The sequence below is a fragment of the Bos indicus x Bos taurus genome, chromosome 5 (genome assembly GCF_003369695.1).
Source record: "Bos indicus x Bos taurus breed Angus x Brahman F1 hybrid chromosome 5, Bos_hybrid_MaternalHap_v2.0, whole genome shotgun sequence".
Classification (NCBI taxonomy): domain Eukaryota; kingdom Metazoa; phylum Chordata; class Mammalia; order Artiodactyla; family Bovidae; genus Bos; species Bos indicus x Bos taurus.
The window spans coordinates 8,088,136-8,113,969 of NC_040080.1; the positions used below are offsets into that span (position 1 = coordinate 8,088,136).

The 25,834-nt window shown below is 47.3% G+C and overlaps 1 long non-coding RNA gene across 1 annotated transcript; it reads right to left on the reverse strand.

The window, feature by feature from the left end:
• Positions 1–395: 395 nt before the first annotated feature.
• LOC113892192 lies at positions 396–25,260 on the reverse strand. The gene is made up of 3 exons (XR_003510991.1): positions 25,141–25,260; positions 5,070–5,378; positions 396–526 (listed from the first exon to the last, which is right to left on the reverse strand). It is a non-coding gene; the product is annotated as an uncharacterized LOC113892192 (long non-coding RNA).
• Between the last annotated feature and the right edge of the window lie 574 nt (positions 25,261–25,834).

The following is a 25,834-nucleotide window of genomic DNA, read 5'->3' on the forward strand; positions in this document are numbered from 1 at the left end:
GACCTGCATTCAATTCCCTAGGTTGGGAAGATTCCCTGGAGAAGGGAATGGCTACCCACTCCCACTCCTGGAAGAAAAGTTATGACCAACCTAGATAGCATATTGAAAAGCAGAGACATTACTTTGCCAACAAAGGTCCATCTACTCAAGGCTATAGTTTTTCCAGTGGTCATGTATGGATGTGAGAGTTGGACTGTGAAGAAAGCCGAGCGCCGAAGAATGGATGCTTTTGAACTGTGGTGTTGGAGAAGACTCTTGAGAGTCCCTTGGACTGCAAGGAGACCCAACCAGTCCATTTTGAAGGAGATCAGTCCTGGATGTTCGCTGGAAGGACTGATGCTGAAGCTGAAACTCCAGTACTTTGGCCACCTCATTCGAAGAATTGACTCATTGGAAAAGACTCTGATGCTGGGAGCGATTAGGGGCAGGAGGAGAAGGGGATGACAGAGGATGAGATGGCTGGATGGCATCTTCTATGGGGAGATGAAAATATTCCACAATTTGCTGTGGTGATATTTGTGTCACTCTGTGAATAAAAACAAAACAAAACACAACAACATTGAATTGTACACTTCAAGAGGATCCTTTTATGGTCTGTGAACTATATCTCAATAAATCTGTTTTGAGGGCTTCCCTAATGGCTCAGTGGAGAAGGCAAAGGCACCCCACTCCAGTACTCTTGCCTGGAAAATCCCATGGACGGAGGAGCCTGGTGGGCTGCAGTCATAGGTCGCTAAGAGTTGGGCACGACTGAGCAACTTCACTTCCCCTTTTCACTTTCATGCATTGGAGAGGGAAATGGCAACCCACTCCAGTGTTCTTGCCTGGAAAATCCCAGGGACGGCGGAGCCTGGTGGGCTGCTGTCTGTGGGGTCTCACAGAGTCCGACACGACTGAAGCGACTTAGCAGCAGCAGTAGCAGCTAATGGCTCAGATGGTAAGGAATCTGCCTGCAATGCAGGAGACCTGGGTTTAATCCCTGGGTCTGGAAGATCCCTTGGAGAAGGGAATGGAAACCTACTCCAGTATTTTGAAAGCACTGGTGGGAGTTGGAGGGCTGTGGCCACAGGAAGGGTGGAGAAACGCAGTCTCTTCTGTTCTCAGGACAAATGTCTGTTCTTTGTCTCCCTCTCTGCCCTGCCTCTTGGGAACCTCATCCAGCTATTGCTACATCTCGCCAACCTTTTGGAGGATATTGGGGCTGCCCACGGGAACCACTGTGAACACTCTGTGCTGAAAGGGACTTCCTGGGAATGCCTTGGCCATCTAAATTGCAGAGTGAAGCTGGATCTCAGGTGATTCTGCTGACGATGTTGGAGCCGGTCCTCGGGTGAGTTGACACCTTAGCTCTGCTGCTGACTTGCTATGTCATCCAGTAAGTCCCCGACCTAATCAGTGCCAAGTGGGAACTGGGGTCAAAACAGCCTGAGGAATTCTTGCTGTGGGCTTCTTTTTTTTTTTTTTGCAAAATGACTGTAACTTAATATTTGCACAGCCTTTTTTGCACACGGATGTTATCTTAGTTGACCCTGTGGAATAGATATGATCCCAGTGCAGATGTGGAAATAGGGCCTCGGTGAGCCGAGTGACCTTCCCAGAGTTGTCCAGCTGGCACAGTGGTGCTGGGCCCCAGGCCCAGGCCTTTGGCTTTGCTGACTCCAAATCCTGCGTTCATTCCTCTCCATGGGACTCCCTTGTGACGACATTTCTTTCTATTTCTAAAATGCCTACGTCAAGAAAACAACTTTCAAATCGCTCCCGACTCCTGCATTTCCCTCAGCGCCTGGAGACAGCCCTTCTCTGGCCATCACTCTCTGCCATTTGCCTGCTGGTGGCCTCTTGCCCACTTCAGTTCTGCAGAGCATCGGGGCCCTTGGTTGCACCCACCCAGACAGGGCCGGGCTGCCTCACCCCCTGACGGTGCTGAATGTCTGCACAAAGGGCTGAAGTGGGGTGGAAGGAGAGTCCAGTTCCTTTTTTACTTTTTTTTTTCTTGGAGTATAATTGGTTTATAGTGTTGTTAGCTTCTGCCGAACAATGAAGTGAATCAGCTATATATACACATATATCCAGGCTTCCCTGATAGCTCAGTTGGTAAAGAACCCGCCTGCAATGCAGGAGAGCCCAGTTTGATTCCTGGGTTGGGAAGATCCACAGGAGAAGGGATAGACTGCCCACTCGAGTATTCTTGGGCTTCCCTGGTGGCTCAGCTGGCAATGTGGGAGACCTGGGTTCATCCCTAGGTTGGGAAGATCCCCTGGAGAAGGGAAAGGCTACCCACTCCAGTATTCTGGCCTGGAGAATTCCATGAACTGTGTAGTTCATGGGGTCACAAAGAGTCGGACACTACTGAGCGACTTTCACACACACATATATATACACATATACACACACACACACATATATACATGCGTATGTGCTAAGTCACTTCAGTCATGTCCAACTCTTGTGATCCTATGGACTGCAGCCTGCCGGGCTCCTATGTCCATGGCATTCTCCAGGCAAGAATACTAGAGTGGGTTGCCATTTCATCCTCCAGGGGATCTTCCCCACCCAGGGATTGAAGCCACATCTCTCAGGTCTCCTGCATTGGCAGGTGGGTTCTTTACCACTAGCACCACCTGGGAAGCCTGGGAGGCCTACACACTCACACACACACACACACACTCACACACACACTCACACACACACACTCACACACACACACTCACACACACACTAACACTCGCACACACACTCACACACTCACACACACACTCACACACTCACACACACACACTCACACACACACACACTCACACACACACACACTCACACACACACACACACGCTCACACACACACACACAACACACACACAGGGCTTCCCTGGTGGCTCTGATGGTAAAGAAGCTGCCTGCAATGCAGGAGACTTGGGTTTAATCCTTGGGTCAGGAAGATCCCTTGGAGAAGGGAATGGCAACTCATTCTAGTATTCTTGCCTGGAGAATCCCATGGACAGAGGAGCCTAGCAGGCTATAGTCCATGGGATTGCAAAGAGTCAGACATGACTGACTAACACACACACACACACACACACGCACACGCACACACGTACACATATGCTTGGGCTTCCTTGATGGGTTAGTGATAAAGAATCCACCTTCCAATGCAGAAGACATGGGTTTGATTCCTGGGTAGAGAAGAGTCCCTGGAGAAGGAAATGGCTACCCACTCCAATATCTTACCTGGAGAACCCCATAGACAGAGGAGCCTGGCTGGCTACAGTCCATGGGGTCGCAAAAGAGTTGGACACAACAACAGCAACAGTATATATACAAACATACATACCCTCTCCCTCCTGGCTTCCCTCCCATCTCTCCCCTTCCCACCCCACCCTCCTGGGTCATCGCAGAGCACAGAGCCGAGCTCCCTGTGCTACGCAGCAGGTATATTCGCTTTCTGTTTTACCCATGGCAGTGTATTTATATTAAGCCTAATCTCCCAGTTCATCCCCCCTCCCATCCCCAGGCCCCACCATGTCTACACGTCCATTCTCAACACTTGCATGAGATTCCGGTTCTTTTCAAAAGAACTTGAATCTCCGGTCTTTTAGTATGGCACACAGGACCTTCATGACTTGGCCCTGCCCACCCCTGTGACAGCCCAGTGTCCTACCTAAACAGCTTAGCCTTCCCAGAAAGTGCGACGTGCTCCTATAACTGTTGCACACATTGACGCCTTAGGTCGTTCCTTGCTTGTCCACCTCCTGAGCTGTTCTACAAGATGCCCCAGAAGGACCTTCTCCTCCAGGAAGTCCCCTGCCCTCCAGCTCCCTTCTGCTCCCTAGCCCATCCTCCACCAGACATCCAGCGTGAGGAACATCAGAGCAGAGGCCATTGGCATCACCTCCCCTCTACCCCGTCTAGGTGGCTCCACCAGGCTGGTGCTCCCATCCTCCAGCTGCTGAGAGTGAGGGCTCCAAGGCCTCGTGGCTACCCCAGCTGTCCCCTCATGCGGAGGATTGTCCTTGGCTGGCAGGAGCCTCCTTGCCAGGCAGGTTGCCACTCCCAAAAGCCAGTAGCTAAAGCCTGAAAGAGACGTTGGAAAGGTTCCCCTTGATTCGAGGAGAACTGTTCCACAGCTGTGTCCAGAGCCCACGTTCCTGCAGACACACAGACACACAGACACACAGACACGCGCACACACACACACACACCCCCTCTAGTCTCAGTCAAGGCTAGACTGACCTGAGGCCTCCTGATTGGCAATGACCTCCTTCACTTCTCCCCCCGGGGTACCTTCCTTTAATAAACCCTAGGTCCCTGTGCCATCACATTCCGTTACCATGAACAATTTTCTTATTGTGTCCAGACCAGACTCTGTGCTCCCTGAAGGCAGAGACAAAAGCCTATTTACTGGGGGGCCTCACCCTCTAGTTGGGGATCTGGCAGAGAGCAGGTGCTCCGTGTTTGTGCTCCATCCAGTTTCTGAGCGGTTGTGGCAAGCACTCCCTCTCTGTCTCCCCTATTTCCTATCCTCCAGGACCCCCTTCTAACCGAGCCTCCCTCTTCTCTTCCTCCCCTACCCTCCAAGGGATAGATAGATCCCCCAGTCTTGCTCCTTGACCCTTAGATTTGAAGGAAAGAGACGGGCAGAGCTGGAGGGTGGATGGGGCCAGGGTGAAGACAGCGCCCGCCCACCCGCCAGGGACCAGCGCTGGTGTGGGGGGGTCACCAGCTCCCACTGCTGCCACGGATTTCCCCTCCCTTGCTTTCCGAGCTTCTTGACTTCATAAACGCTTTAGGAGCCATGGTGCTCCCACTCTTTTTCATTCATTCCACCCACTCGCGACACCAACCCCGTCACAGGAGGAATGTCTTGGCTCCCAGGCTTATTAACTTTCCAGGCAGCAACCAGCTCATGTAGCCGCTGAGTCAGTGCGGTGTCAGCAGCCCGCGAGGGAGGCCTCGCGAGGCTGACTCAGATGGAGCGGGTGGGTCTCGGCGGAGGCCTCCTTCTGCTGCACAGAGCGGAGGAGCAGGGACCAAATCCACCCAGGGGGGCTTGCTCCGGGGAGGCTTCTCTCACCTAATTCCCCACAGTCAATCATGCGCTGTTTTTGCGGCCCCACGTCCATCCTCGTCATTTCCCTCTGCAGCCCCAGCAGCCCTTAGGCTTCCAGCAGGTAACTCAGCAGCTCCCCCATAACTATGATGACTGGTCCAGAGCCAGACAGGTGACCTGTCAGAGCCAGTGAGTGATACTGAGACTCAGGTTCAAAATTCTGGGACAAAGGTGCTCGCTCCTTTTAGCTGGACTTGAAACCAGAGAGGATAGTAGGATTAGAGCTGCTGACTCCAGCTTGCTACCAAGTGAAATCTGAGACGGAAGCCACCCCTATGGAAGAAAGAGAGAGAAGTGAAGAGAAACTGAGTCTTGATTTTATCCTGGAGTCCTGAGTTTAGCCATACCTGAAGCTGCGTTAATATAAGGACTTTGGGACTTGGTAAAAGAAGATGCCTGCCAATGCAGGAAACATAGGAGACGCGGGCTGGATCCCTGGGTTGGGGAGATCCCCTGGAGGAGGAAATGGCAACCTGCTTCAGTATTCTTGCCTGGAAAATTCCATGGACAGAAGAGCTTGGTGGGCTGCAGTACGTGGGTCGCAAAGAGTCAGACAAGACAGCACAGCAGCACAACTCAGTATACTCCTTTCACTTAAGTCAATCTGGGTTGAGTTTTCTGTCACTTTCTTGTCAAAAGAATTCTAATCAATACAGGTATTTGCTACCCTATCTACCCAATTCTAAGACATGCGTGAAAGTGAAAGTCGCTTAGTCGTGTCCGACACTTTGCAACTGCATGGACTACATAGTCCATGGAATTCTGTAGGCCAGAATACTGGAGTGGGTAGCCTTTCCCTTCTCCAGGGGATCTTCCCAACCCAGGGATCGAACCCAGGTCTCCTGCATTGCAGGCGGATTCTTTACCAGCTGAGCCACAAGGGAAGCCTAAGACATGCATAACTTAACATCTCTGACATTGGGATTGTGTCTTAGAATCAAATGTCAAAGTCCTGATGGGGACATCATTGTTTGCAAATGTGAGAAATTGAGCACAGCGGCCCATATTGTCTTTCCTCCATCTGAGTTGGATGCACTGTTGGTACGGCACGTACTGAATTTGGTACTGTTTAAAATGTCTTTGAAAATATCATGGTGTGATTCAGCATTCAGATAAAAGTGATGACGGGGAAAGGCACAGATATGGAGCAACAGGGTGGGAAACTGATACCAAATGAAACAGAGTTTTCTCTTTAGAGAGAGGACTACTCTTCTCTTATGAAACAACAGCAAGTGCTTGGCAGAACCTGAGATAGGAAGAAGCTGAGGGACAGGCAGGAGATGGTGCAGGACAGGGAAGCCTGCTGTGCTGTAGCCCATGGGGGTGCAAAGAGTAGGAGATGACTGAGTGACTGAACGACAAAGGCAAGAAGACAAACTAGAAACAAGAGTTGTGTTACATTTTGCTCCTAAGATGTGGGCAAAAAATCTACACGGGAGCCGGTGCTCAGTCACTTCAGTCGTGTCCGACTCTTCACGACCCTATGGACTGTAGCCTGCCAGGCTCCTCTGTCTATGGGATTCTCCAGGCAAGAATATTAGAGTGGGTTGTCATTTTTCCTTCTCCAGGGGATCTTTCCAACCCAGGGATTGAACCCGCATCTCCTGCATTACAGGTAGATTCTTTACCACTGAGCCACCAGGGAAGCCCACACACCAAGCAACGGAACCTAATTGGGAGAAATTGCCAATCTTGCAGAAGAAATGAGAGAAATCTCCAAGCCAGGAGAATTGCCATGACTGGTTTATGACTTGTCCAGCACTATCGTTAAGACATGTTGTCACCATGCAGTTGGTGTTTTTTTGTTTGTTTCTTAGTGGTACATCTTATAACCATTGGAATATATTCAGTTCAGTTCAGTTGCTCAGTCATGACCGACTCAGCGACCCCATGAACTGCAGCATGCCAGGCATCCCTGTCCATTACCAACTCCTGGAGTTTACCCAAACTCATGTCCATTGAGTTGATGATGCCATCCAACCATCTCATCCTCTGTCGTCCCCTTCTCCCGCCCTCAATCTTTCTCAGCATCAGGGTCTTTTCAAATGAGTCAGCTCTTCATATCAGGTGGCCAAAATATTGGAGTTTCAGCTTCAACATCAGTCCTTCCAATGAACACCCAGGACTGGTTGGATTTCCTTGCAGTCCAAGGGACTCTCAAGAGTCTTCTTCAACATCACAGTTCAAAAGCATCAGTTCTTCTGTGCTCAGCTTTCTTTATAGTCCAACTCTCACATCCATACATGACTACTGGAAAAACCATAGTCTTGACTAGACGGACCTTTGTTGACAAAATAGTCTCTGCTTTTTAATATGCTGTCTAGGTTGGTTGTAACTTTTCTTCCAAGGAGCAAGTGTCTTTTAATTTCATGGCTGCAATCACCATCTGCAGTGATTTTGGAGCCCCCCAAAAAAGTCAGCCACTGTTTCCATTGTTTCCCCATCAATTTGCCATGAGGTGATGGGACCGGATGCCATGATCTTAGTTATGTGTTATCACTCCCATTTTGCAAAAGTGCTGTTAAAGTCACTTGCCCAATGGATGGACCTAGAGATTGTCATACTGAAAGAAGTAGGTCAGACAGAGAAAGACACATATCATATGATATCACTTATGAAAGTGAAAGTCACTCAGTTGTGTCTGACTGGTTGCAAAGGGTCTTTGCAACCCTGTGGACTATACAGTCTGTGGAATTCTCCAAGCCAGAATACTGGAGTGGGTTGCCATACCCTCCTTTACGGGATCTTCCCCACCCAGGGATTAAACCCAGGTCTCCCGCATTGCAGACAGATTCTTTACCATCTGAGCCACGAGGGAAGCCGAGAATGCTGGAGTGGGTAGCCTATCTCTTATCCTGCGGATCTTCCAGACCCAGGAATCAAACCAGGGTCTCCTACATTGCAGGTGGATTCTTTACCAACTGAGCTATCAGAGAAGCCTGTTATCACTTATATGTGGAATCTAAAAAAAAAATAAAAAATGATACAAATAACCCTATTGACAAAAGTTGAAAGCAGACTCACGCTTACCAAGGGGGAAGGAGGTGGGGATAAACTGGGAGATTAGGATGGACGTGTACACATTACTTTTATAAAAGATAACTTATAAGAACCTTCTGTAGAGCACGGGGAACTGTATTCAGTGCTCTGTAATGACCTATATGCGAACGGAGTCGAAGAGAGTGGATACATGTATATGTATGGCCGATTCACTTTGCTGTACAGCAGAGACTAACAGAACATTGTAAACCCACTAGACTCCAATAAAAAGTTAATTTAATAAATTGAAAATAAAATGCAAAATAAGTAAATCACGTCACTTGCTCAGTGTCACAGGCTAGATCTGACACCATGAACCTGAGTGTTACATCACACACACACCCGACCTGGGAGGGCCCAGGTTCTCAGCAGTCAAGGAGGGTGTAGAATGGAGGCCACGCCTACCATCCCTCACCTGTCGTGTGTCCTGACCTGGGCTGGCTGAGAGGACGTGGAATCAGGTGGCGTCCCTGTCCTGGCCTTCAGCACTATTTGTTCTCAGTTGGAGTTCACTAGCTCAGCCTTAAGAATTTTCTCCTGCTCCCTGATGAATTTCTGTGTCTACAGTTTTGAGTAACACCAGTAGGCTGTGCTTGGATTGTAGTTTTTCCTTGTCTAAGCACTTTTTAACATTTTTGCATAAAACAAGACTTCCATAAAGATAATATACTCACTTCTTCATAAAGAAGGTAATAGTGACATTCCTACTAGAGTTATCTTTCTGCTAAAGCTAATAGAAAAACAATAGATGATATTTACCAAGAGGTGGCATGGACCATGGTTCAATTTACAGACTCTGGACGCAGACTTGAGCTCAAAGCCTGTTCTGCCACTGACTAGCTGTGTGACCCTGGGCAGGTCACTTGAATGCTCTGTTTTCTCATTTGTAAAATTAGGAAAATAACAGTAAGCAATAGCTTCCATCTCACAGAGATGCTGTGAGGCTCAAATGGGACCATGTGTATAAGGCCCCAGAGCCTAGCATGCACACTAATTTATTTCACAACCCTGAGGCAACCCCGACCATGTACCTGCACTACTGATTTCCCAGGATAATTCAGGGGACGGTTGTAAGGATTCAGTTCAGTTCAGTTCAGTCACTCAGCCGTGTCCAACTCTTTGCGACCCCATGAATCGCAGCACACCAGGCCTCCCTGTCCATCACCAACTCCCAGAGTTCACTCAAACTCACATCCATTGAGTCGGTGATGCCATCCAGCCATCTCATCCTCTGTCGTCCCCTTCTCCTTCTGCCCTCAATCTTTCCCAGCGTCAGAGTCTTTTCCAATGAGTCAACTCTTTGCATGAGGTGGCCAAAGTACTGGAGTTTCAGCTTTAGCATCATTCCTTCCAAAGAAATCCCAGGGCTCATCTCCTTTAGAATGGACTGGTTGGATCTCCTTGCAGTCCAAGGGACTCTCAAGAGTCTTCTCCAACACCACCGTTCAAAAGCATCCATTCTTCGGCGCTCAGCTTTCTTCATAGTCCAACTCTCACATCCATACATGACCACTGGAAAAACCATAGCCTTGACTAGATGGACTTGACTAGATGTTGGCAAAGTAATGTCTCTGCTTTTGAATATGCTATCTAGGTTGGTCATAACTTTCCTTCCAAGGAGTAAGCATCTTTTAATTTCATGGCTTCAATCACCATCTGCAGTGATTTTAGAGCCCCCAAAATAAAGTCTGACACTGTTTCCACTGTTTCTCCATCTATTTCCCATGAAGTGATGGGACCAGATGCCATGACCTTCGTTTTCTGAATGTTGAGCTTTAAGCCAACTTTTTCACTCTCCTCTTTCACTTTCATCAAGAGGCTTTTTAGTTCCTCTTCACTTTCTGCTATAAGGGTGATGTCATCTGCACATCTGAGGTTATTGATATTTCTCCCGGCAGTCTTGATTCCAGCTTGTGCTTCCTCCAGCCCAGCGTTTCTCATGATGTACTCTGTATATAAGTTAAATAAGCAGGGTGACAATATACAGCCTTGACGTAGGTTAGATAAGTCCCTGTCTGTCAGGTATGAACCTCATCTCCTAGACTCATCATGGCCCAGTAGTTCCTCACTTCCTTCTTAGCTCTTTTACGCTTTTAAGAAGATATTTTGTCCTGTGTTTTAAGTTAACATTCATTATTTATTGTCTTTCCCCATCCTCCACTTTGCCCCAAATAAAATGTGAGTTCCAGGAGGCAGAGGCTTTTATCTTTGTTCACTGATGAAACCCAAGTACCTAGACCAGCGCTTGGCTTATAATAGGTGTTTAAATTTTGTAAAATTCATTTTATTTTGTCTGTGCTGGGTATGCGTGTTCACTGCTGTGCATGGGCTTTCTCTAGTTGCAGCAAGCAGGGGCTACTCTCTCGTTGTGCTGCACCTTTCACGGCGGTGGCTTCTCTTGTTGCAGAGCACGGACCCTAGAGTTCGGGCTTCCGTAGTTGCGGAGCAATGGCTTAGTTTCCCCATGGCAGGCGAAGTCTTCCCAGACCAGGGGTTGAACCCAAGTCCCTTGCATTGGCAGGTGGATTCTTAACCATTGGACCACCAGGGAAGTCTTCTCGTTGTCATTTTTTATTCAGCCAGTGGATAGGTATTTACTGAGCACCTACTATGGACCAACTCAGACTCGGAGAAGTATACTCCTGGTGAGAAGGGGCACGGGCCTCCCAAGAGCTTCCTAAAAGATGGGTAGGGACTTGCTGCAGGGCAGTTGGGAAAAGCAGGCCTTTTGAGAGGTGACAGAATCTGGGTGATGAAATAAAATTCTTATTTTAAGGCAAGACAAGAAAATGTTAAACAAAAATTTTCTCTGCTCCTTTGGACATCCTCCCCTCCAGTGTGCACTAGGCATCGGCATTATGTGCTAATCAGACCTCCCCCAAGGCAGCGGCTGGTGTTCAGTCGTGGTCAACTCTTTGTGACCCCATGGGCTGTAGCCCTCCAGGCCACTTGTCCATGGGTTCTCCAGGCAAGAATACTGGAGTGGGCTGCCATGCCCTCCTCCAGGGGACCTTCCCCACCCAGGGATCGAACCCGCATCTACTGCATTGCAGGCGATTCTTCACCGCTGATCCATTGGGGAAGCCCAGCAAACACCTGTTAAACCATAAAGATCTATTTTTCTTCTTCTGGCACCAGCCATATAACTCCTTAGAAGATGACATCATTTAAAAAATATTTTATTTATTTATTTACTTACGTGGCTGAGTCGGGTCTTAGTTGCGGCATGCGGGAGATTTAAGGGGGGGTGACCCCCCAGGACCCCACCTTTCCTACTCCCCACCGTGTTGCAGTGTAACCTGAAGATTCTTTACACCCAGGCACTTGGGAGAATCCTAGCTGTCCTCAGGTCTTCTGGGGCAGGGCGGGGGGAGGGGGTTCTCGCTTCTCTCCCATGTGAGTTTATCAAGGAATTTTCTTCCTGAACAAATAAACAGTGCTTCTCCTGAAAGGAATGGCAGTGAGTATGATTTTCTCCATTTAATCACCATCAGGTTTACATCACAGCTTTTAAAAGATATATATTTATTTAAAAAAATTTTAGGGTACACCCTACAACATGTGGGATCCAAGTTTCATGACCAGGGATTAAACACATGGCTCCCTGCTTTAGGAGTGCAGAGTCAACCACTGGACCACCAGAGAAGTCTCTAGACCACAGCTTTAAGTTCTTTAATTCTCATTAATCATCCCAACCCTTCAGAAAAGGCAGAACACACTGTGTTGTGGAGAGATAGACACAGGTGAGAGGCAGAAGCAAGAAGCTCTGGCCTGGGGACTTTGGGAAGAAGGTGACATGGCCCAGGTAGTCCAGACTCTGACTCACACGGAGGGGCAGGGTGGTCCCCAGCTGTGCTGGGAGTGAGGGACCCACACATGCAGTGAAGACTGGGCAGGCCTGAGCGGAAGTCCACACTCCCAGTGTGAGTCAGAGGAAGCAGAGGCTGAAGGCTGTTACCACAGGCGTATTTAGCCCTCATCTTACACGGGACAAGACCGATCCCCAGGGACACTCGGTAAATGACCTGAGGTTGCCTGGCCAGCAAGGCGGAGCCAGGTTGGGAACCACACTTGCCTCTCTCCTTTGCCTCTCTGCTCTTGAGTTTCTGACGAAGTGTCTGTTTCCTACCGCTCTCACCAGGCGCATGTGGTTCACCTGTGGGGAGCTGGCACCTTTGAGTGTCTATGATTGATTAGCGTGACTCTAATCAGCATTTTTGCTGCTGGTGGTTTTTAATGCACTCCAGTTTTCTGAGACTTGGGAAGCAGCCAGACCTTGAGTACCCCTGTCCATTCAAGCAAGACAAGATAACCACTTGAGCATAACTTTGTAGAATAGCAGCCCCTACAGGCATGGAGTACATCAAGGTTGTATACTGTCACCCTGCTTACTTAACTTATATGCAGAATACATTATGCGAAATGCTGCGCTGGATGAAGCACAAGCTGGAATCAAGATCGCCGGGAGAAGTATCAATAACCTCAGATATACAGATGACACACCCTTATGGCAGAAAGCGAAGAGGAACTAAAGAGCCTCTTGATGAAATTGAAAGAGGAGAGTGAAATATCTGGCTTAAAACCCAACATTCAAAAAACTAAGATCATGACATCCGGTCCCATAACTTCATGGCAAATAGATAGGGAAACAATGACAGACTTTATTTTCTTGGGCTCGAAAAACACTGCAGATGGTGACTGTAACCGTGAAATTAAAAGATGCTTGCTCCTTGGAAGAAAACCTATGACCAACCTAGACAGCATATTAAAAAGCAGAGACATTACTTTGCCAACAAAGGTCCATATAGTCAAAGCTATGGTTTTTCCAGTAGTCATGTATGGATGTAAGAGTTGGACCATAAAGAAAGCTGAGCGCCAAAGAATGGATGCTTTTGAACTGTGGTGTTGGAGAAGACTCTTGAGAGTCCCTTGGACAGCAAGGAGATCAAACCAGTCAATTCTAATGGAGGTTGGTCCTAAATATTCATTGGAAGGACTGATGCTGAAACTGAGGCTCCAATACTTTGGCCACCTGATGTGAAGAACTGACTCATTGGAAAAGACCCTGATGTTGGGGAAGATTGAAGGCAGGAGGAGGAGGGGGCGAAGAGGATGAGATGGTCGGATGGCAACGATGGACATGAGCTTGAGCAAGCTCTGGGAGTTGGTGATGGACAGGGAAGCCTGGCGTGCTGCAGTCCATGGGGTCACAAAAAGTTGGATACTACTGAGTGACTGAACTGAACTGAACAGGCAAGGAAAACATAGAACACTGGCCGAGTCAGGTGGGACTTCTTAGGGAGAGAAACCAGTACAACTGGGTCTCCAATTCAGAGCACAAACAGAGCTCCTAACTAGTTGCTGGAGTCCTTACCTCCCCACCAATCCCAGTTTGCGATTTGCCCCCTGAAGCAGAGGGCTTCAGGCATGGCTCACCCAGAGGCGTGAATGATATCCTGAGAACCTTGCCTCTCTCCTCGCCTTTTGGTCCTGCTTGTCACTGCTGGGCTTTATTCCTAAGTCGCTTGGTTGCTCAGTCATGTCCGACTCTTTGTGACCCTTTGGACTATCCCCCGCCAGGTTGCTGTCTTCATGGGATTCTCCAGCCAAGAATACTGGAGCGGATTGCCATTTTCTCCTCCAAGGGATCTTTCTGACTCAGGGATCGAACCAGTGTCTACTGTGTCTCCTGCATTGCAGGCAGATTCTTTACCTGCTGAGCCATCAGGGAATACCTTTATTCCTAAGTTTTTTCTTGCCACCTGACCAAAAGGTGGCCACTGGCAGTTCTAAGCCTACCTTGTCCTCATGGCTTATGAAGTTAGAGGAGAAGACAGCATCTCTTCTTAATGTTTCTGGCTAGAGTCCCAGCCAAGGAGCATTCAGACTGGTCTGGTTTGGTTGCTTCCCTCTCCCGGGGTATTCAGTAGGTTGGCCAGAATTTGATTGTATAGGCTCTTTGGGGGTAAGAAGCAATGCTCAAATCCACTGAAAGAGTACAGACTGAGAAAGATTTCAAGGAACTGCTGCTAAGTCACGTCAGTCATGTCTGACTCTGTGAGACCCCATAGACGGCAGCCTACCAGGCTCTGCCGTCCCTGGGATTCTCCAGGCCAGAATACTGGAGTGGGTTGCCATTTCCTAGGCGTGGGTTATTCCGTAGAAGGTCTACAGAGCTGGCATCCACTTGACCTTCTGGGTGCCACCTCCTGGCACCCAGAGGTGGCACCCAGAAGGTTTCAGCCAGATGGCTTCTGGCTTCAAAGGATAATGCAAAACTCAAATGAGTGTAAACAGCGAGGAAATGTATTTATTAGGTCACACAACTGAAAGTCCAGCGGTAGATCAGCCTCCAGGGGTGGTAAAATCAGCTGCTCAATAAAGCTAATTGAGGGGGAAACGATGGTCATTTCAACAAATGGTGCTGGGACAACTGAATGTACACACGGATGAATGTGAGCCGTCACCTCATGCCACGCGCAGAAACGGACTCAAAATGGACCACGGACGAGAACGTAAAAACTAAAACTACAAAGCTTCTAGAAGAAAATATGTGAGAAAACCCTCATGACCTTGATTTTAGGCAAAGATCTCTTCGATATGACATCAAAAGCACAGCCTAAGGGACTTCTGTGGTAGTCTAGTGGCTAAGAACCCACCTTGCAATACAGGGGACGCAGGTTCGACCTCTGGTCAGGGAACTAAGATCCCACATGCTGCAGGGCAACTAACTAAGCCTGCACACCACAAGGAAAGATCCTGCACGATGTACCTAAGACCCGGCACAGCCAAATAAATACATACACATTTTTAAGAAGCACCATCCAAAAGAGCATAAGAAAAAACTTATAAATTGGGACTTTATCAACATGCAAACTATTTTTTCAAAAGGTACCATTAAAAAAGTAAAAGACAAGCCACAGAACTGAATATTTACAAATAAAAAATTTAGCCAAAAGGGAAATTCCCTGGTAGTTCAGTGGTTAGGACTTTCCACTCCAGAAGTAATGGACTCGATCCCTGGTCAGGGGACTAAGGTCCCACATGCTATGGGGTGTGGCCAAAATTTTTTAAAATATAAATAAATAGATGTGTGTGCTTGCGAAGTCACTTTAGTCGTGTCTGACTCTTTGTGACCCTATGGACCACAGCCCGCCAGATTCCTCTCTCCATGGGGTTCTCCAGGCAAGAACACTGGAGTGGGTTGCCATTGCCTTCTCCAGGGGATCTTCCCCACCCAGGGATTGAACCCACGTCTCTTAAGTCTCCTGTGTTGGCAAGCAGGTTCTGTACCACTAGTGCCACCTGGGAAGCCCCCAAATAAATAGATAATTAAATAAATAAACATATACAACACTTACCATATGACCCAAGCAATACTACTCCTAGGTATCTATCCAAGAGAAATGAAGATGTTCACAGCAGCTTTGTTCACAACAGCCCCAAACTAGCGGCAGTGCAAATGTCCATCAGCTTGTGAACAGATCAACATGTTATACTGGTACCTTAACAGACAATTATCCTGCAAATGAAATTTTTCTGTGCGAGGTAGTTTAGAACACTGGTTAAAGGACTCTGGACTTACTTGCTCTGTACCCTCAACACACTTTAATTCCCTGAGCCTCACTCTTTTCATCTATAAAACTGAAATATGAGTACTTACCTCATACAAGTACAGAGAGAATTAAATGAGGAAGTGCAGATAATGTACCTCAATTAGTGCTCAAAACAGCTGTTTCTGTATCAATTTTACTCGAACAATTAGGGAAAAGTCATAACATTTAAAAGGGAATTTAATTATTTACTTTTATATGTAAACAAAAACAGATACACATGTATATAGTCATCCCATATACGGAAAAATGCATATTTATCACTCCTACCTCACACCATACCGAAAATAATTTCTAGAAGGAGTGCAGTTCTGAAGCTAAAATAAATAAATAAGTAAAGTTTTTAAAAGAAAACATATAAAAATATCTCTGACTTTGGAATAGCCACATCTTTTGCAAACAGGAAACAAAAACTGTCAATCATGAATGAAAAAAACCTTTAATGAATTCTATGAAAACTAAGAAACGGTGTTCATCAAAAGACACCATTATGGGAGCAAAAAGACAACTCACAAGTATTCTCTCTCTATATATCTGATAAAGGTCTCCAAGTCAGAATTTTAAAAGAACTACAAATCAATAAGAAAAAGATAGAAAACCCAAGAGAAAAATGGGCAAAGATTCGAACAGACACTTCAGAAAAGAATCTATACAAATGCCAAACACAGAAAGGGTCTTGACTTCATTACTCTCTAGGGAAATGCAAAGAAACTACAGTGTAACACCACTCCACTTGACCAGAGAGAGTAAAAAGGACAAAAAATATAAAGTCTAGACAAAGATGGGAAGGAACAAGAACTCTCTGAGTGACAGTTGCTCCAATTACTTTAGAAAGCTAAGCAGTAGGAGACACTAAAGCTGAAGCTGCCTCCCCTATGACCCAGCAAATGCACTCTCAGCAGAAATATAGGCGTGTGTGTGCTTTTTTCTATTTCAATAAAGGTGAATCATCTTTGCATTTTAATGTGTTTTGCTAATAATTAATTTTTATGACTTTAAAAGGGTATACTATGAGTTAGTTACTGCTACAATAATTCTACAAACCAAGCCACTCTACAATTCACTGGCTCACAGGTCTATGCTGCTGCTTATTGCTCAGTCATGTCCGACTCTTTGCAATCCCATGGACTGTAGCCCACCAGACTCCTCTGTCCATGGGGATTTTCCAGGCAAGAGAACTGGAGGGGGTTGCCATGCCCTCCTCCAGGGAATCTTCCCAATCCAGGGATGGAACCCAGGTCTCCTGCACTGCAGGTGGATTCTTTACCATCTGAGCCACCAGGGAAGCCCAAGAATACTGGAGTGGGTAGCCTATCCCTTCTCCAGGGGAACTTCCTGACCCAGGAATCCAACCAGGGTCTCCTGCATTACAGGCGGATTCTTTACCAGCTGAGCTACCAGGGAAGCCTTTGCAGGTCTATAGGTCAGGCAGAAAGTTCTGCTGAACCTGGCCATTGTAGACATGTCCATGTTAAACAAAAGACACGGATATGAATATTCATAGCAGCACAGTGTGCTGAAATAACACACTGAAACAACTCATGTCAGCTGAATGGATAAATTTATTTCAATAGATTTATACCATATAATAAGAATGAACAAACTATAATCACACACAAAGCTTATGGCCTAACCTCACTAACATAGCTCACAGTAAAGTAAACCAGACTTAAAATACCTTGGAGTGTATCATTTCATTTATATACGGAACAAAAATAGAACTAATCTATGCTGTTGGACATCAAGACAGAGGTACCTCAGGGTGGCAGTGAACAGAGGGGGCATGGCGGGAACTCTGGTCTTGTTCTCTCTCTTGATCTGGGTGCCGGTTAAACGTGCGTTGGCTTGTGAAAATCCTTTGAGCTATAAGGTCAAATATCCCTTCTCTGTACACTTCTGAAGTGTCTATATGTCGATAAAAGGAAACAGAACAAAATCAAATATGGATATATTATGACATCAAATTTGAAATATGACCAAACAAGAGCCTTAGGGAAACCATGCTTGCTGCAGGGCTTCTGGCTTCTCCTAGCAGTGGTTGTAATCCTTTCTATGAAGTTTCTTTGGTGGGAACATCTGAAGGTACCATTTCCATTTCCCATGGTGAGGTTTTGAGGGCCATCGTCAGGAGCCCTTCACCCAGAGCTTCTCGAAGGGGCTGGGGTTCCAGGCTCCTGGGCCAGTGCTCACGGGACTGGGGCGAGGCCAGTGAGACGTGGCAGGGCAAAGGCATGGTCAGAGCCTGTCTGTTCTGTACTTGAAATTTTGCTCATCATTTTTTGCCATTAATTTCATTTTCTTTCTTTTTTTTTTGTTAAATTATTGTCTTGATTATTGAGGGTTTTCTTTTGGCATCCACTTAAAGTTGTGTCTGAGTCTCCTCGCCTTAGACTATGACAGCCTGGTTGGTCAGCTTTCATTTAAGAAAAAAGAAAGAAAAATCTCTGCTAGTTTTTATTTTTGAAGCAATATCTTCATGTTCCCCAAGCTGTAAGAAGTTTCAGTTGGGTTCCACTCTCATCCTTTACCCACAGTACGGGTTCTTTCATCTGAGTAAGAAAAGGGCTACTAACAACTTTTCACCACCAGGAGGCGCCAAAGAACCGTTGATAAAGCCGAATTCTCAAGGTGTCAGCCGGGAGACGTTCCCCAGGCTGGATTCCTTTTCTCTGACAAAAACCCATCCATTTTGTGATTCGCTGTCTCTCTATAAGGGACTGTTTCCAGGAGGCTCCAAATACATGAGCCAAATTCAATATAAGAGTATGCTTGGATTCTGTCCCCAGAATATCCAAGTAAGAATATTTATATTGGCTGCAGTGATCAGAAAGCCAGAATAAAGTCCCATGGGGGTTTGAGCTGGTTAGACTTGAGTTTAAATCCTGGCTTGTGTAATGTGGAGCAAGGTATCTTGATAGGGTGATGAACCCTCTGGATTTGCCTGGGGTTGTCCTGGTTTTGGGCTACCCAGGTGGCTCAGTGGGTAAAGAATTCGCCTGCAATGCAGGAGACCCGGGTTCAGTCCCTGGGTCGGGAAGATTCCCTGGAGGAAGGCATGGCAATCCACTCCAGTATTCTTGCCTGGAGAATCCCCATGGACATAGGAGCCTGTAGGGCTGCAGTCCATGAGATTGCAAAGAGCCAGACACAACTGAAGCAGCTAAGCCTGAAAGTCCTGCAGCTCAGTCTGTCAGTTCCTGCAAACTACTCGCTTGACCCTCAGTTTTTCTGATCTGTAAGATCGACATGAGCTTCCCTAGTGGCTCAGTGGTAAAGAACCCGCTTGCCAATGCAGGAGACCTGGGTTTGATCCCTGGGTCCAGAAGATCCCCTGGGGTAGCAAATGGCAACCTACTCCAGTATTCTTGCCTAGGAAATCCCACGGACAGAGAAGCCTGTAGTCCATAGGGTCACAAAGAGTTGGACACGACTTAGCGACTAAAAAACAAGAGGGACATGATGTCAGGACCTCATTGGGTGAATTGAATGAGAGGATGATGTACCTAGTAGGTGCTGAATAAAAGAATCTGCCTGCAATGCCGGAGACACAGGAGACATAGGTTCAGTTCCTGAGTCAGGAAGATCCCCTGGAGGAAGGCATGGCAACACACTCCAGTATTCTTGCCTGGAGAATCTCCGGGTGACAGTCCATGGGGTCGCAAAGAGGTAGACACAACTGAGCAACTGAGCACAGACACAGTACTGCAGAGGGCTGCAGGCATGGCCTGAGTTCCTTTGAAACCATTTAAACAGAGCCCCAGAGTTTTTATCACCCTGCTCATGCATTCAATTCAATTACAACAATATTTGCTGAGTGCTTATTAAGTATCAAGAAATTGTTAGTGGTTTAGCAATTATGGGCACATTTTTTCAAATGCTTGACACTTCTCAAGGATGTTATGATCTCTGGGGACAAGCAAAGACAAAGTGGTTACAGAGCAGAGGGGAAAAAATAATCCAAGGCCATTGCCAGCGCCCTCATGGATCCTAACTTAACTCTTGACTGGAAAACAGTTGTGGTCTCCTAACTTATCCCCTCAACCCCATTTCAGTCTCCCTCCAATCCAATCAACTATCAGGTCGCTCTTAAGACACAGTTTGGATCCTGTTTTCAAATGTCCAATGCCCATCTGGTCTTGGCATTCTTTCCTTTTTACAACAGGGCCTCTGCCAAGGGTTGAAAGCCTTCTCTCTCAAACAAGCCAGACAACTCCCTTGCTCAGATATGCCCCATATTGTCCTTCCTCCACGCTGTTACTCACAGTGTTCCCTAAGATGGAGGGCCATGCCTCACTCCCTCCTTTCAAACCTAAACTCCTTCACGTGCTCTTACTGGGTTCTACCAGACACGAGCTCTCCCTTCTCTGATTTCATTTCTACCATCCTTACAGCATTATTCAGATTGGTGCCATTTATAGTGCCAGGAGAAATATCAATAACCTCAGATATGCAGATGACACCACCCTTATGGCAGAAAGCGAAGAGGAACTAAAGAGCCTCTTGATGAGACTGAAAGAGGAGAGTAAAAAGTTGGCTTAAAACTCAACATTCAGAACATGAAGAACATGGCATCCGGTCCATCACTTCATGGCAAATAGATGGGGAAACAATGGAAATGGTGAAAGACTTTATTTTTTTGGGCTCCAAAATCACTGCAGATGGTGACTGCAGCCATGAAATTAAAAGACGCTTACTCCTTGGAAGAAAAGTTATGACCAACCTAGACAGCATAGTAAAAAGCAGAGACGTTACTTTGCCAACAAAGGTCTGTCTTGTCAAAGCTATGGTTTTTCCAGTAATCATGTATGGATGTGAGAGTTGGACTATAAAGAAAGCTGAGTACTGAAGTACTGATGCTTTTGAACTGTGGTGCTGGAGAAGACTCTTGAGAGTCCCTTGGACTGCAAGGATATCCAACCAGCCCGTCCTAAGAGAAATCAGTCCTGATTATTCATTGGAAGGACTGATGCTGAAGCTGAAACTCCAATACTTTGGCCACCTGGTGTGAAGAACTGACTCATTTGAAAAGACCCTGATGCTGCGAAATGTTGAAGGCTGGAGGAGAAGGGGATGACAGAGGATGAGATGGTTGGATGGCATCATTGACTCTATGGACATGAGTTTGATCAAGCTCTGGGAGTTGGTGATGAACAGGGAAGCCTGGTGTGCTGCAGTCCATGGGGTTGCCAAGAGTCAGACACAACTGAGTGAACTGAACTGATTGTCCCTATTCTTGATTGCAGACCAGGATTGTCTATTTCACTTTTTAATATCTCCTCTAGTTCCTTCTGTGTAGCCAACGGATGTTTATTGAATTTCAGCCAGAGTTCTCATTTTAGTATCTGTACCCTGGCTTTGGTAGTTTTTGGTTGTGTGATAGCAAATCAAGTTCCTTAATTAACCTCTCTGTCTCAGTTTCCTCATCGAACAATGAGGATCATAATAGCATTCACCTCAGGGTTACCACAAGAATGAAAGAAGATAATGCACTCAGAATGCTTAGCAGTGTGCTTGGCACTTTAGAGACGTGGATTATCAGAGAAGGGAAGGATCATTTAGACTGGAGGGCTTCCTAGAGGAAGTGGAATGTGAGCTAGGATATAAATACGTAAAGATACAAGAGAAGATATTTAGGGAGAGGGACCAATCTGAACAAAGACTTAAGAAGAAACAGGGAAAAGCAAGAAGAGCTCAGGATAGGGCTGATCAAGACCTGGGAAATGGAAGTGTCCTGGTGGTCCAGTGGTTAGGACTCCCTGCTTTCAGTGCTGTGGCCCAGGTTCAATCCCTGGTCAGAAACGGATATCCTGCAAACCATGAAAGTGTTAGTTGCTCAGTTGTGTCCGGTTCTCTGTGACTTCATGACTGTGGCCTGCTAGGCTCCTCTGTCCATGGAATTCTCCAGGCAAGAATACTGGAATGGGTAGCCATTCCCTTCTCTAGAGCATCTTCCTGACCCAGGGATCAAACCCAGGTCTCCTGTATTGCAGGCAGATTCTTTACCAACTGAGCCACCAGGTAAGCCCACAAACCATGTGGCGTGGCTAAAAAACAAACAAACAAAAAAAGACCTGGGAAATACCTTTGAAGAGATTCCCCAAGAAGAGAGACAGCAAGGAAAAGGACAGGTGGAGTAAATCTTTCAGGGTGATGGATTAGCAGATTGGAAGGAGGGGGAAATGGGTCTCTCGCAGTTTGTTGAAGGTTTCTGTCATTGGATTTGCCCATTTCAGCAACAGCAGCAAAATTAGAAGTGGCAAGTTACATGGGTAACAGAATCAAATCGGCCTGTACAGCAATTTGCAGCAAAGGATGGAAATGCACGAAATGACAACTACTGCTAATTACTAGGAGGGTGAAGCTAAAAATCCCATATTTGTGTTAAATAATTAAAGGTGTACAAAAAAGAGTGAATTTGGCTTAGTAGGAGATTGGGGGGTGGGTGGGTGGGAAGGAGTAAAGGAAAGAGGGTGGAAAACGTTGGTGACAAAGTCAGTTTGAGCCACAGGTTCAGGGCAGCCACTAAGCCTGGTTATGGAAACTTGCAGTGTGCTCAAGGATGGAGGGGTCAGATCAAGGAAGGCCAAGGTTTCACTGTGCTCTGTGCTGGTCTCATCACACCTGGGTGTTTAAAGTAGTCACATGTTGGCTTCAGTGAACGAAAACCCAAGTGGGAAGGGAATGAACTGGCCCCCAGGGTTAGACCCACACGGTGCCCCTTCCAAGTTTCTTTAACAGGCCAGTTCACCCATCCCCCAGCTGCTGTACTGGCAGCAAAGGGTTCCCAGATGCCCCAAATTCTGGAGAATTGCCCTCAGCTGAAGGGACTAGCGTTGGGGAACTTAACCCCTTCGGAGCCCATGGCTAGTGACTGAGTGACGTTGGGCAACACAAAGCGGCCCCGTGGCGGGGATGACCACGTGGCATGGTTTATGCGCCAGAGCTCTCTGCGGTGGATCAGGCCAAGAGATTACTTGAGCCTTACTTGGCTCTTTTCCTTTCCCTGCTCAACTTCCTCCCTTATAGGTTTTTCCTCCCTCAATAATTCCATTTATAGAATCTCCCTTATAGGCAAGGCTCTAAGGACCCTGACCAGACATCTGTGAAGTCAGCCAGAAAATGGCTGGACCCGGGCTCTCCAACAGTCATCACCTGCTGGGGCCTTTACGGTGTCTCAGCTCTGATAGTTCGCAGGTTCTCACGTGGACTTTATTCTCAAGCACGTTATTTCCTGTGGTCTCCGGGTCAGTGCCAGGTGCAGAGCTGGACAGTTCGGCAGCCTCATTGCAAGAACTTCTCCTTCCTAATAGTTTCAACAAAGGATCCAGGAATTCCAATTGTACCGCCCTGGGTTACCTGCCTTTCTCTAAATCAGTCTCTGCAGATGGTGGAGGTGGGGAGGGGTGAGCAGTGCTTTGATCAGGACTGGGTTGGAGTCAGCTCCTTGGCCGAGTGTGGGGAGGAGTGGGTCCCCAGGGGAAAATTAGGGTCCTCTTTCCAGAAGAGAAGATGTCTGATGGAAGGACAAAAATAGCACATGTCCCTGACGTGCTCGTGTGCAGTCATGTCCAACTGGACTGTCGCCTGCCAGGCTCCTCTGTGCATGGGATTCCCCAGGCAAGGATACTGGAGTGGGTGCTATTTCCTATTCCAGGGGATCCTTCTGACCCAGGGATCGAACCCGTGTCTCTTGAGTTTCCTGCATTGGCAGGCAGGGTTCTTTATCAGTAGCGCCACCTGGGAAGCCCCACAGTATAATCCAGAGAAAAAAACAAGAGTCAAATTGAAAGCAGAGATCATTAAGTGCTCTAGATACAAGTTTCATTAATTATTTTACTTTTGTGAAAATCTTCCTGCATTGCATTACCAATAAAAAATAAATAAAACCCACCACCAGCCATTTCTATCTTCATGTCTGTATCCCTAATAGAGCCTGACAAACTGAAGATGTCCCCACAAAGTCCGTGGGAGAGTGTGGTGCATGGAAGCCATCGTCTGAGGAATGGTGACGAGAAGACTTAATCTCTGTTGTTTTGGGGACTGGTAAGAGGGTGTGGGAAAGGCAGCTTGCTGGTCATCTTCAAATATTTGGAATGTTGTCATGACAAACTGGGATTAGACGTGCCCTGTGTTATCTTCAGGGGATGACATTAGGATTTACGGTCAGAAACTAGAGGCAGGCAGATCATCCATAAGAAATATATATGCACACCATATATATGATATTCACACACACACTCACACACACACACTATATATACATATATATATATACACACACAATTTGTCTTAAGAAAAGGAGAGGCCTGTTTGAGAGATGGTGAGTTTGCCATGTCTGGGAAGCTGAGTGGGATGTTACCCTGTTCATGGCTAATAACATACGCTGTGGGACTTTCCCAGCCATCCAGTGGTTAAGACTGCTCCCCAATGCTGGTGGCCTGGGTTCGATTCCTGGTTGGGAAACCAAGATCCCACATGCCATGGGGTGTGGCCAAAAAGTCAAAACAAAACAAAACAAAACAAAACACACAGCTGTGTTTCCCTCTCCTCCCGGCTGTTTCCTGAAGGCTGAGGGTAGGTAGACACCATCGGGAATGCGCCAGCCCGGTCTTGTTTTGGGGAAACCTGCCCCACGCCAGTAATTTCCACCAGCAGGACTTTTGCCTCATACCTCTGGGCCCTCTAGTTAGTCATGCTGCTGGGGATCGGCTGCATGGTCACCCCAGCATGTGCCTTCATGTCCCCCAGTTCGGTGAGAGAGCACCCCCAGGGCAGTGATGACTTCGTTTGTCTTGCCCCCTCCAGAAATATTTGCTGAATAAATAATTTTATCAAGACTTTCATGGAGGAATTCTTGCCTTGGAGGAAGGTATGTGACTAAAGGGCCACAGGGCTCTTGCCTGAACTACAAGATTCTATGACCAGCGGTGATACTGAACTTGAAATTGACAAGATAGATGAATAACTGGGAAGACCCGGGGCGCCCCTTAGGCTTTTGCAGCAGTTGGAGGGGGAGAGGCATCCTCTCCTGCCTTACCTCTGAGAGTGACACCAATGGGCAGCCTCGGGAGGCTTTTGGGGGAGAATAGGGGGGTGTAGTAAGAATTTCTCTGGGATGTAAAACGATCTGCCTCTTTTCAGTCTGTGTGCCATCACGCCGCTCCTTCCTAAACCTGCAAGAATGCTCTAGCCCCTTCTTCCTGTAGCTGCCCGTTACTCCCCCCTCCTTACTCTGTCTGGTGACACCATCCCCAGGAAGCTTTCGGGAAAGCACTTCCCCCTCTTTCCACCCCGCCAAGTTGCAGTTATTTAGCCTTTTCTGGGCTCCCGCCCATTGCTGGGGGGAGGGGAAGCAAATGGCTTGCTTCCCTCGAGGCACTTACCGCAGGGAACCTGGTTTTCCTTGTTTCTCTCTCCCTTTTAGCCCGCTTTCTTTCTCCTTGTTGAAGTCATGGACCAAGTCCCTGTGTGGCCTTTGCGCCTAACGCAGCACGCGCGCGCGCGCGCACACACACACACACACACACACACCCCGCACCCCCCACCCCCCCACACCCCTTCGCTACGAGAGTGGATGCCGGAGAGAGGAGGACATCAATCAGCATCTTACAATTATAGAATTACAAGAGTCGTCTAGTGCAGTCCTTCCTTTCACAGATGCTCTTCCTGAAGTGTCCTGATACAGGGTTTTGGGTTCATTCAGTCTTTTTTCTTGAAGCCCAAAGCACTTTTGCTGTTAATGATCTCAACATTCTGGGCAGGTAAAGTTGGGGTAGGTGAGTGCCGGTATCCTCCCGTTTACTGTACTGGAAACTGACTCAAAGAAACGAGACGACGGGCTTCGGTGGGGCGGGAGCTGTAACGGGAATTCAGGGCTCCGGGCCAGTGCGGAATTTATTGTGTCTCCTTTTGGGAAGCGTGAAATTAAGTAATCGATTTATGAGCCCCGGGCGGGATCCTTCAGCCCCCTAGAAGGATTGTGATGGGGGCTGGAGGATTAATGCACTAAGCTCTGGCAGCACTGACCCCTTGGCAACTTGGCCAGGTCTGGCCGGGTCCGCCACCCTTGCCTTGACT